This window comes from Lipotes vexillifer, unplaced genomic scaffold (genome assembly GCF_000442215.2).
Source record: "Lipotes vexillifer unplaced genomic scaffold, Lipotes_vexillifer_v1.1 scaffold252, whole genome shotgun sequence".
NCBI classification, from domain to species: domain Eukaryota; kingdom Metazoa; phylum Chordata; class Mammalia; order Artiodactyla; family Lipotidae; genus Lipotes; species Lipotes vexillifer.
The window spans coordinates 3651497-3664588 of NW_006773367.1; the positions used below are offsets into that span (position 1 = coordinate 3651497).

General features: G+C 35.5%; 1 pseudogene; it reads left to right on the forward strand.

Annotated features, from left to right (window-relative positions):
- Positions 1-5349: 5349 nt before the first annotated feature.
- LOC103091332 (TFIIA-alpha and beta-like factor) lies at positions 5350-10541 on the forward strand (annotated as a pseudogene).
- The last annotated feature ends 2551 nt before the right edge of the window (positions 10542-13092 follow it).

Consider the following 13092-nt stretch of genomic DNA (forward strand, 5'->3'; position numbering starts at 1 on the left):
CTGTTTTCCATAGTTACTGTACCAATTTACATTCTCATCAACAGTGTATGAGGGTTCCCTTATATCCATATCCTTGCCAACATTTATTATATGTTATCTTTTTGATGATAGTTATTTGGACAGGTGTGAGGTACTATGGTGATTAATTTGCATTTATTAGTGATGCTGAGCATCTTTTCATGTGCCTGTTGGCCGTCTGTGTCTTCTTTGAAAAAATGTCTATTCAGGTCTTCTGCCCATTTTAAAATAGGACTTTTCTTTTTATGTTGAGTTGTATGAACTCTATATTAACCCTTTACTAGAAATATAATTTGCAAATACCTTCTCTCATTCAGTAGGTTGCCTTTTTGTTTTGTTAATGGTTTCTTTGTTCAAAAGCCTTTAAGTTTGATTAGGTCCCATTTTTGCTTTTGTTTCCTTTGCTTTAGGAGACAGATCAAAAATATATATATATTGCTAAGACTTATCTTAAAGAGTGTACTGCTGATGTTTTCTTCTAGGATTGTTATGATTTCCAGTCCTATGTTTAGGTCTTTAAACAATTTTGGGTTTATTTTTGTATATGGTGTGAGAAAATGTTCTAATTTCAATATTTACATGTAGCTTTCCAGTTCTCCCAGCACCACTTATTGAAGAGACTGTCTTTTCCCCATTGTATATTTTTGCCTCCTTTGTCATAGAATAATTGACCATAAATGCATGGGTTTATTTCTGAACACTCCATTTTGTTGCATTGATCTATGTGTCTGTTTTGTGCCAGTACCGTACTGTTTTGATGACTGTAGCTTGGTAGTAAAGTCTGAAGTCAGGGAGCATTATTTTAGGATTATTTGTTCTACTTCTATGAAAAATTTCATGGATATTTTATCTGTAGATTGTTTTAGGTAGTATGGACATTTTAACAATATTAATTCTTCTAATCCACAAATATTGGATATCTTTCCATTTATTTGCTTCCTATTCAGTTTCCTTCATTAATGTCTTATAGTTTCCAGAGTTAGGTCTTTGACCTCCTTGGTTAAGTTTATTCCTAAGATATATTATTCATTTTGATGAAATTGTTAATAGGAATGCTTTTTTGCTTTCTCTTTCTGATAGTTCATTATTAGTGTACAGAAAGCAACAGATTTCTGTACATTGATATTGTATCCTACAACTTTTCTAAATTTATTTATTAGTTCTAGTAGTTGTTTTGGTAGAAACTTCAGGGTTTTCTAAATATAGTATCATGTCATCTGCAAATAGTGATAGTTTTCTTCCCTTCTAATTTCGATGCCTTTTATTACCTTTTCTTGCCTGATTGCTGTGGCTAGGACTTCCAACACTATGTTAAATAGAAGTGTCGAGTGGGCATTCCTTCTTATTCCTGATTTTAGAAGAAAAGTTTTCAGTTTTTCACCACTGAGTATTATGCTAGCTGTGAGCTTGTCATATATGGCCTTTATTATGTTGAGATATGTTCCCTCTATACCAATTTGTTTAGAGTTTATCATGAATGAGTGTTGAATTTCATCAAATGCTTTTTCTCCATCTATTGAGATGATCATGTGATTTATATCCTTTTTTTTTAATATAGTGTATCACATTGGTTGATTTGCAGATATTGAACCATCTTTGTATCCCTGGAATAAATTCCTCTTGATCATGGTGTATGATCCTTTTAATGTATTGTCAAATTTGGTCTGCTAATATTTCATTTTGCATCTATGTTCATCAATGATATTGACCTGTAATTTTCTTTTTTGTCTGGTTTTGGTGTCAGAGTAATTGTGGCCTCATAGAATGAGTTTGGGAATGTTCCTTCCTCTTCAACTTTTTTTTTTTTTTTTTGTGATACGTGGGCCTCTCTCTGTTGTGGCCTCTCCTGTTGCAGAGCACAGGCTCCAGACACGCAGGCTCAGTGGCCATGGCTCATGGGTCCAGCCGCACCTTGGCATGTGGGATCTTCCCGGACCAGGGCACGAACCTGTGTCCCTTGCATCGGCAGGTGGACTCTCAACCATTGCGCCACCAGGGAAGCCCCCTCTTCAACTTTTTGGAATAGTTTGAGAAGGATAGGTATTCACTCTTATTTTTATGTTTGGTAGAAGTCCCCTGTGAAGCTGTTCTGTCCTGGGATTTTATTGTTTTGGGGAATTTTTTGATTACTGATTTAATTTCAATACTAGTAATCAGTCTGATCAGATTATCTATTTCTTCCTGATTCAGTCTTGGAAGATTGTATGTTTCTATGAATTTATCCATTTCTTCCAGGTTGTCCAATTTATTGGCATATAACTGTTTGTAGTATTCTTAGGATTTTTTTTGTATTTTTGTGATATTGGTTTCATTTCTTATTTTGTTTATTTGGGTCCTCTCTCTTATTTTCTTAATGAGATTGGATAAAGGCTTATCTATTTTTTTTAGCTTTTTAAAAAACCAAAAAACAACACTTGGTTTCATTGATCTTTTCTGTTGCTGTTGTTGTTATTTTTTTGTCTCTGTTTTATTTATTTCTGCTATGATCATTATTATTTCCTTCCTTCTCCTTTTGGGCTTTTTTCTTCTTTTACTAATTCGTTTAGATGGTAGCTTAGGTTGTTTATTTGATATTTTTCTTATTTCTTGAAGTAGGCCTGTATTGCTATAAACTTCCCTCTTAGAATTGCTTCTGGAAAGTTGCATTTAATTTTCATTTGTCTCAAGATATTTTCTGATTTGCTCTTTGTTTGTTGACCCATTGGTTTTTTAATAGCATGTTGTCTAATCTCAATGTGTTTGTGTTTTTTCCACTTTTCTTCCTGTAACTGATTTCTAGTTTCATACCGTTGTAGTCAGAAATGATGTTTAGTAGATAGAAAAAAAGATTTAAAAAAATTTCTATCTTCTTTAATTTTTGAGACTTGTTTTGTGGCCTATCATGGGATCTATCCTGGAGAATGTTCCACATGCATTTGAAAATATTGTGTATTATGTTTTTATTGGGGATTGAATGTCCTGTAGATATCTATTAATTCCAACTGGTCTAATATGTCATTTAAGGCCACTGTTTCTGTATTGAATTTCTGTCTGGATGATCTGTTCAGTGATGTAAGTTGGTGTTAAATTCCCCTACTATTATTGTATTATTGTAAATTTCTCCCTTTTATGTCTGTTAATATTTGCCTTATATATTTAGGTGTTCCTATATTAGGTGCACATATGTTTACAAATATTATAACTTCTTCTTGTATTGATCCCTGTATCATTAAATAATGCCCCTCTGGGCTTCCCTGCTGGTGCAGTGGTTGGGAATCTGCCTGCCAATGCAGGGGACACGGGTTTGATCCCTGGCCCGGGAAGATCCCACATGCCCGGAGCAACTAAGCCCGGGTGCCACAACTACTGAGCCTGTGCTCTAGAGCCCATGTGTCACAACAACTGAAGCCAACATGCCTAGAGCCCATGCTCTGCAACAAGAGAAGCCACGACAATGAGAAGCCCACGCACCACTCGCTGCAACTAGAGAAAGACCGCGTACAGCAAAGAAGACCCAACACAGCCAAAAATAAAAACAAATAAATAAATAAATTTATTTAAAACATAATGCCCATCTTTTGTAATAGACTTTTTTTTTAAAGTCTACTTTATCTTATATGAGTATTGCTACTTCTGCTTTCTTGTCATTTCTATTTGCATGAGATAGCTTTTTCCATCCCCTCACTTCCAATCTTTGTGTGTCTTTAGCTCTGAAGTGAGTCTCTTATAGGCAGCATGTAGATGGATTTTGTTTTTTTCATCCAATCAGCTACCCTATGTATTTTGATTGCAGCATTTAGTATTGAGAAAGATCTTGAGTTCCTTTTGTGTTTTTTTTTTTTTTTCTGGATTAGACCTTGCAATTTTCCCTCCAAGCATAGTTGATTTTTAAATTCCCACTATGCGCCTGGAGTCAGTAAGGGAGGTTGTACGGGCAGACAGGAGAGTGTGCACTCCCCTAGAAGACGGATGAGTTATATTAGGATCACTCCTTAGTATTAGGTGAGAAAGAAATGAGAGCGCCACTGTTAGAAGTCAGTTAATCACTTCTTTTTCATATCTTCTCACAAGCAGTAACTTTTAGTCAACCTTAGAGGCCTTAAAATTTCAGAGAGCATTTCAGGTACAACAAGCCTGAACTGCCTCACAAGCTTCAAGTGTCTAATTTGCCAGGTAAGGTGTACAGAGCAGAGAATATCTGCTCTGACCAACTAGTAGCAGATGCTTGGCCATATCCTTCTCCTCTGATAATAACATTAGGCTTCCTGGATGCTTGGTAAATCTGCCTAAGTGAATATCTTCACCTTGATCTTGACCTCACATTGAGTCCATCCTAGTAGGGTTTGGGGGAGAAGGTGTATTTATTTGGCATCCATCCTCCTATGAGTAGAATTTTATAAAAGATTCAGAAGTATAATGTCCGTCTTGAAGATATTCTTGTATTCAAGCCTTATCAGAATGAATACTTAAAATAATTTCCATCTATTGAGAGCCCAAATATATTGGATCACTTTTGAAACTGTTCAGTCACTTCCATCTAGGAATTGTCCCCCTCCATTTTGGTCACTATAGGTTAGGTTTGTATTTTCTAGTGTTTCATGCAGAAGGAATCATATGGTGCATACTCTTCTGTATGTCTTTTTTTTTCCACTCGGGATAATGATTTTGAGATTTATCTAATAGTTGCATACCAGCAATGTAGAAACTGTCTCACATGGGGAGAAACAACTGCTTATGAGATCAAGGTGTACTCATCATGCTCAGTGTATTCAGGCTATATTTGAATCCAAAGACATGTACTCATTCCAATTTCAAGGTCCCTAGACTTTTGCACTAAATGTATCAAGTTTCATCTAATATACTTCCTCAAAATGTGAATCCAGTAGTTGTTGTTATTTTTTGAAGAATAATGGCCCAAACTTCCTAACTTTGATGAAAAATGTTAAGTTACTCATCCAAGAAGCTTAATGAATCCTAAGTAGAATAAATACACAGAGTTGTGTACCCAGACACATTGTAGTCAAAATGTTGAAAGCCACACAAAAAGAGAAAATTCTTAAAAGTAGAAAGAGAAAAACAACTTAATACGTACTGGAGAGCATCACTATAAAAAATGCCTAGCTTATCACCAGAGAAAATGGACTCAAGAAGGCAGTGGAATAACATATTCAAAATACTGAAAGACAAACTGCTAATGAAGAATTTTTTATTCAGCAAAATTATCCACCAGTTATAAAGGTGAAATAAGGATATTTCTGAATTTTAAAAGGCTGGGAGAGACGCAAGGAACGGACCTCGGAGGCGCACCGCGTGCTGCGCAGGCGCAAGCGGCAAGGCGTTGGAGCAGCGGTCATGGAGTGCGTCAACCCTGTGCCTAAACCCTACAGATCTGTAATTGAAGATGTAATTGAAGGAGTGCGGGATCTATTTGCTGAAGAAGGTATAGAGGAACAAGTCTTAAAAGACTTGAAGCAGCTCTGGGAAACAAAGGTTTTGCAGTCTAGAGCAACAGAAGGCTTCTTCAGAAATGGTGTCCATTTGCCTTTGTTCACCCTTCAGTTGCCACACAGCTTGCACCAAACATTGCAATCATCAACAGCTTCGTTACTTATTCCTGCTTCCTGTGCATGAGATTTTTTTTTAGGAAATTTAAAGCAAATTAGGATTCTGTTATACTTACAGTTTTGTTTTCTTCTTTTTAAGGTTACCTTTATAAAGTTAATGTACCAATTATGGTGCCACAGACTTCTGGAAGAGCAAGTATTCTTCAGCATCCATTTCAGCAAGTATTTCAGCAGCTTGGGCAGCCTTCAATAATACAGACCAGTATTCCACAATTAAACCCATGCTGTCTTCAAGCAACTACTGAAAAATCACAGAGAATGGAAACTGTGCTCCAACAACCTGTAGTTCTTCGTTCTGGGACAGTGGATAGGAAACATTTAGATAATGCTACTGGTGATATTCTTATACATCCTGGAAATGAGCATAAAATCATGTCTGAAGCTTTACTGAGTCAGCCGGAAAACTCTCAGTATATCAGCCTTTCAGGTGTTGTATTTCCTCCACAGGTCTCTCAAATGGATTCTAATGTGGAGCCAGTGCTCAGTGTTTCAGCTAGCATGACTCAAAATCTGCATGGTGGGCCCCTGTCCACAGGCCCTCAGGGGGCTCAGCACCAGAACATGCCTGATGTTCAGCTTCGTGTTCTTAAAAATAGGATGTGCGGATGTGATTTTGTAAAGCAGCCAAGAAATACAGAGGAGCCCAGCAGCCTACCTGTCTCAGAGAAGGTAGTTCTATGTTCAGTTTAATGGAATTGGGAGATAAACAGTAGCCAGTGATTAGATGTCCTGAGTGTTTTTTTTTTAAACTGTAAGGTTACTCAAAAGCATGTTTTGTTTTTTCCTTTAGAAGATTGTTTCTTTATTATTTTTAGTATAACTATCAGTTTTTAAAAGTATTCATGCTCAGCATTTCTAAACTTTTAGTTTCAATTAATGAATTAGAATATTTCTTTAAAGAAAATGCATTTGTTTTAAGGTAATCCATTTACCTCTCCCGTACATTGTGAGAATTGTTTTTTGTCTGCAGATAAAATTTAAGATTCAGAAATGCATCCTAGTAATTAAATAAGTGTTTTGAGGTAATTCATTGTCATACTTAATATACAAAAGAGGTTCAAAGTATTTCTTTTCTTGTTCTACCTAATTTTCCTAAACTGCCATATTAAAGTTTTCTCTACATGAGGAATTATCTTGCTAGTAGATACTTTGTTTCTCCGTTTGCTAAAATACTAGTTAATTTAATTTCTTTTGGAATTCAAACCACTAAAAAATAGCTCCTAATTAGCCTTCCATATTAAAAATAGGTTTACATTATTAATTTCCAAGGAATTCATAGTGATGGCAGAAAGATTCATGGAGAATTTCACATGGTAAAATTTAAAAAATCTTGCATTATCTTTTTACAAATGTAAAATTATGTCTTACAGCTAACTCCGTTTATACAATTTAGCAACATATGACAAATAAAGGTTTGTGTCTCTAAAAAAAAAAAAAAAAAAAAAAAAGGCTGGGAGAACTCCTTGCTATCAGAACTGATTTATGAGAAATACTAAAGTAAATTCTTTGGGCTAGAAGAAAATGACATTAGACACTAGCACAAGTCAACTGGAAGAAATGAAAAGTACCAGGAGTAATAAATATCTAGATTAAGAATAAAAGAATTTATAAATATATTTTCACATTTCTTCTATTAAATTCTTTAAAATGCATAAGATTATATAAATAAATAATTATAACACTGTACTGTTGGTTTGTAAGGCATATAGATGTAATATATATTAAAACAATTACTCAAGAAGGGAAAATAATAGAGTTATATTGTAGAAAACATTCTATGTTTCATGGGAATTCAGTTAATATTAATTTGAAATAGACTGCAATAAGTTAAGATGTATATTGGAATACGAAGTTCAGACACTAGGAAAATAATTCAAAAATGTAGTAAAAGTCAATAAAAGAATTAAAATAATGTACTAAAATATTTTACACAAAAGAAGTCATTAAAGGAAGAACAGAAGAACAAAGAAGACTGAAAACAGAAAACAAATAGCAAAATGGCAAATGTAACTCTGACCCTATCAATAACTGTACTAAATGTAAATAGTCTAAACAACTCAATTAGAAAACAGAGATTGACAAAATGGATAATATAGCAAGATCCAACTATAAACAAGCTACAAAAGACATATCTTAGATTTAAAGACACATATTCATTGAAAGTAGAAGGATGGAAAAGATATGTTATGCAAGTAGTAACCTGCTGAAGTGGTTGTATTAATACTAGACAAGGTAGATTTTAAAACAAGAAATATTACTAGAGATAAAGAGGGACAAATCCAAATGATAAAATGTCAATAATATTATAAATGTATACAAATATAATAACAGAACTTAAAAATACATGAAGCAATATCTGAAAGAAATGAAAGGAGAAATAGACAATACAACAATAATAGTTGGGAATTTCAATTTCCTAATGTCCAAAAATAATAGGAAAAAAATGAAACAAAATCAGCAAGGTTATAGAAGAAAGACCTGAAAAACACTATCAACCAAAGTAATTTAAGTGACATATATAAAATGCTCCATTCAATAAATACAGAATACACATTCTTTTCAACAGCACATGGAACATTCTCTAGGATAGACCATGTATTCAGCCATAAACAAATATCAATAAATTAAACAGGAATGAAATAATATAAATATGTTCTCCAACCACAGTGGAATGTGAAATATCAAGAACAGAGTATATCTGGGATATCCACAAATATTTGGAAATTAAATGACACATATCTGAATAACACATTAGTCAAAAAATAAATTGGAAGGAAAATTAGAAAGTATTTTGAAGTAAATGAAAATTTTAAATAGTATATCAAAATGTATAGGATGTGCCTAAAGCAGTGCTTAGAAAGAAATTTATACTGTTAAACACCTGTAGTGGAAGAGAAGTCTCATATCAATAACCTAGGTTTCAACCTCAAGACACTAAAAAAGAAGAAACCATGCAAAAGAAAGGAAATAATAAAGGTTAGAACACATGTCAACAAAATACAAAACACAAAAATTAATAAAACCAGAATTTTGTCAATCTGGCTCCTTAAAAGATCAACAAAATTGACAATCCTTTAGCTAGCATTACAAGCAAGAATTTACCAAAACAAGAAATTTAAATACAGAAATTAAAGGAGTATGAGAGAATATTATGAACAACTTTATGCCACAAATTAGATGTTTTATAGGATACAAATTCTTAGATCTAAATTTCCAAAACTGACTCAAAAAGAAAAAGAAAATCTCAATAGATCTATAACAAATAATAAAATTAAATTAGTAATTAAAATGCTTTCAGGAAATAAAAGCCCAGATTCAGATGACTCAACTGGTGAATTCCACTGAATATTAAAGGAAGAAATAATCTCAATCCCTCACCATCTATTCCAGAAAATGTGTAAAAGAAGAGAGCATGTCTCACATCATTCTATTAGGCCAGTTTCATCTTGATATCAAAGGCAAATGAAGACATCACATGCAAAGAAAAGACTGATATCCCTCATGAATATAGATGAAAAAATCCTTAACAATATATTATTAAGCCAGAGTAATGTCACCAAGATGGTGGAGTAGGAGACTTCAGCCTCCATCCCCCAACAAAGATCAACAATTAGACATCTCTACATGAACAAAAAGGGTGTTGGAGTCCACTTAAGAAACTTCAGCAACACAGTGGAACAAAGCAATTGAAAATAACTGCACAAAAAGGAAAAGAAGAACAGCTTCATTTTGCCTACATCACCCTGTCTTCCAAGCTGGCACTGCTCAGTGCCAAGAGAAAACTCCCCAGCTAGAAACCATTCTCCTTGAAGGGAAAGGGAGAGTGGAGTGAGTGACCAGCTTCCCAGCCTTTCAGGACACACAAAAAGCACTTGATTCAGTTTTACCTTCCCAGAGACTGGCAAAGCTGAGATGTACAGAGATGGCTAGGAGCAAGGAAGAAAAGTAGGGTTTACTAATATTAACATATATTGAAAGCAACCTCAGTTCTTTGACCTCGGCAGCTTCCATCACAGAAGAAACAGCCAATTCAAACCCCCCAGATTTCACTGATTTTTGCCTCATGGGTATTCACTTTAATAGATGCCAGCCACCTGAGTCCCTCCCTGCTCCCCATCCCCATTTCCACTGGAAACTGGGACCCATGCTGGCAACCAGTCCAGGCCTCTGCATCTGCATGAGTATGAAATGCCAGTATAGACCCTGGTGGCTGACCCCTACCACTTCAGTCTTTGTACTTGAACACCACTGGTCTCCATTGCTGTGTGTGTACCCATAGGAAGATCTTACAGCCAAGGAAGTACGCTCCAATAGCCAAGGGCCCCACAGCTACTTGTGGGCCTGGACCCAGCCCTGTCTCCTATCACTGGCCTACACCACTGGGCTCCTCTGCAGCTAGCCACTTCAGCTGTGCATCTGCACGCCCCCAGTCTGACCCCTGACCCTGGCCTCCACTGTCATGTGTATGCCTGTGAGGAGACTGTGCAGCCACAGGAGTGCATGTCAGAGCCCCTGTAGCTTCTTGTGGGCCTGCATCTGTCCCTCTCTTCTATAATTGACCTGTACCACTTGGCTCACCTACAGTTAACCTCTTGGGCTGTATATTTGTATGCCCTTGGCCTGACTCCCAACACCGGCCTCCACTGCCATGCACCTGTAGTGAGAACCAGCAGCCATGGTGGTGCATGCCAACAGCCACGGCCTCCAGAGCTTCCAGGGTGCCTGCAGTTGGCCTCGACCCTTACCCTGGCCCTCACTACTATAAGTGTGTTTGTAACTGGCTCTGACACTATGCAGGCACCCACAGCTACCCCTGCAGCTGAGCATGTATACACCACTGGCTCTGGCTACCACTATTGCCTGCCCTGGTCCCTAGAAGCTGGAACTGGAGGTGCCTCTGAGGACCCTAATAGCCTTTGAAGCCGCTGTGGACTCCCTGCAGTGCTCACCAAGGATCACACTGTTGTTGATCATGCCAAGGACTCGGTGGCCTGAAAAATAGGTCAGCATGCCCTGCCAAAACTGGAACCACCACATGCCCTTGCACTTGGCACTCTGCATCACTAGATCCAGGGTCACTACAAGCTCTAGCATATCCCCACCCCTAGGTAAAGGTCTTTTCTTACCAAAGTCAGTCCATAAAGTCAGGAAGAAGTGACTGTTTATTCAAATGCACAGATACCTACACAAGGCTAGAGGGATCATGAAGAATGAGGGAAACACAACTCCACCAAAAGAACACAGTAAACTTCCATTAACTGACCCCAAAGAAATGGAGATACAGGAATTGCTTGACAAAGGATTCAAAATAATTCTTTTAAAGATACTCAGAGCTACAAGAGAACATACATAGGAGATTTTAAAAAATCGTGGAAACATTACTAGAACAAAAAGATGTTCAACAAAGAGAGAGAAACATAAAAAAGAACAAAACAGAAATTTTGGAACTGAGGAATACAATGTCTGAACTGAAGAATTCAATAGAAAGCTTCAACAGCAGACTGGAGTAAGTAGAAGAAGAAATTAGTCAGCTTGAAGACAGATCAATTGAAATTATCCAATCAGAGGAGCAAAACAAAAAAAGAATAAAAAGGAATGAAGAAAGCCTACAAGATTTATGAGACACAAGAGAAGCAATCTACACATCATTGGAGTCCCAGAAAGAAAAGAGAGGGAGAAAAGGGTAAAAACCTTTTCTAAAGAAAAATGGCTATAAAATAAAATAAAACAAACAAGCAAAAGAAATAATGGCTGAGAACTTCCCAAACCTTGGGGAGAGAGTTGGACATCCTAGTTCGTGGAGTTAATAAGTCATCGCAAATTTTCTATCAAAAAGGAACTTCTCTAAGATGTATTATAATTAAACTGTCTAGAATCAAAGACAAGGAGAGAATTTTGAAAGCAGCAAGAGAAAAAAATATCTCTGTCATACAAGATAACCCCCATAAGGCTATCATCACATTTCTCAGCAGATACCTGGTAGGCAAGGAGAGAGTGAGATCATATACTCAAAGAGCTGAAAGAAAAAAAAAACAAAAAACGCCAACCAAGAATACTTTACCCAGAAAAGTTGTCCGTCAGGAATAAATAGAAACTGAGGGAGTTCATCACAGTTAGAACTGCCTTACAAGAAATGGTGAAAGAAGTTCTCCAAGCTGAAACAAAAGGTTAACTACTAACATAAAAACATGAAAAATACATAATACACTGGTAAATGTGAGTATACAGTCATATTCAGAATACTCTAATACTGTAATATGGCAGTGTTAACTACTTAACACTAATATAAAGAGTAAAAAAAAAAGTATTAAAAATAGCTAAAGGTACAAAAATTTGTTAATGTATATACAATATAAAAAGATATAAATTGTGACATTAAAAACATAAAATGTAAAAGGGGAGGGGAATAAAAGGGTAGACTTTTTGTATGTGATCAAAATTAAGTTGTTAACAGCTAAAAATAAGCTGTTTATCTAGAAGATGTTTCTAGTAAGCAACAGAGTAACCACAAAACCAAAATCTATAGTAGATACACACAAGATAAAGAGAAAGGAATCAAGTGTACCTCTATGAAATATCAATTCACAAATGAAGAGAACAAGAGAGGAAGAAAGGAACTTTAAAACAGCCAGAAAACAATAAACAGATGGCAAGAATAAGTCCTTACCTATAAATAATTACTTTAAATGCAAATGTGTTAAATTCTAAATATAAAGGCATAGATGAAAGATTAAAAAATTAGATCCAATTATATTCTTCCTACAAGAGACTCACTTTGACTTCATGACACACACAGGCTCAAGTGAAGACATAGGAAAAGATTCCATGCAAATGCAAACTAAAAAGAGCTGTACTTGTGTCAGACAAAATAGACTTTTGTCAAAAACTGTCACAAGATATAAAGAAGGTCATTATATAATTTTAAAGAGGTCAATTCATCAAGAGGATTTAATAATTATAAATATGATGCATGCATAATTGGAGCACCTATTTTAAGCAAATACTAACAGATATAAAGGGAGTAATAGACAGCAATACAATAATAGTAGGAGACTTCATTACCACACTTTCCATAATGGATAGATCACACAGAAAGAAAATAAATAAGCACACATTTGACTTAGGCTACATCTTAGACCAAATGAACCTTACAGACATATAGAGAACATTCCATCTAGCAGCAGTGGAATGAATACATATCCTTTTCAAGCACACATAAAACATTCTCCAAAAGAGATTATATATTAGGTCACAAAACAAACCTCAGCAAATTTATAAAGATTGAAATCATACCAAGTATTTTTTTCTGACCACAATGGTATGAAACTAGAAATCAATAACACGAAGAAAACTGGAAATTTCAAAAATATATGGAAATCAAATGACACACTCCTGAACAACCAGTGGGTCAAAGAAGAAATCAAAGCAAATCAAAAAACATCTTGAGACAAATGAAAACGGAAACAGATAT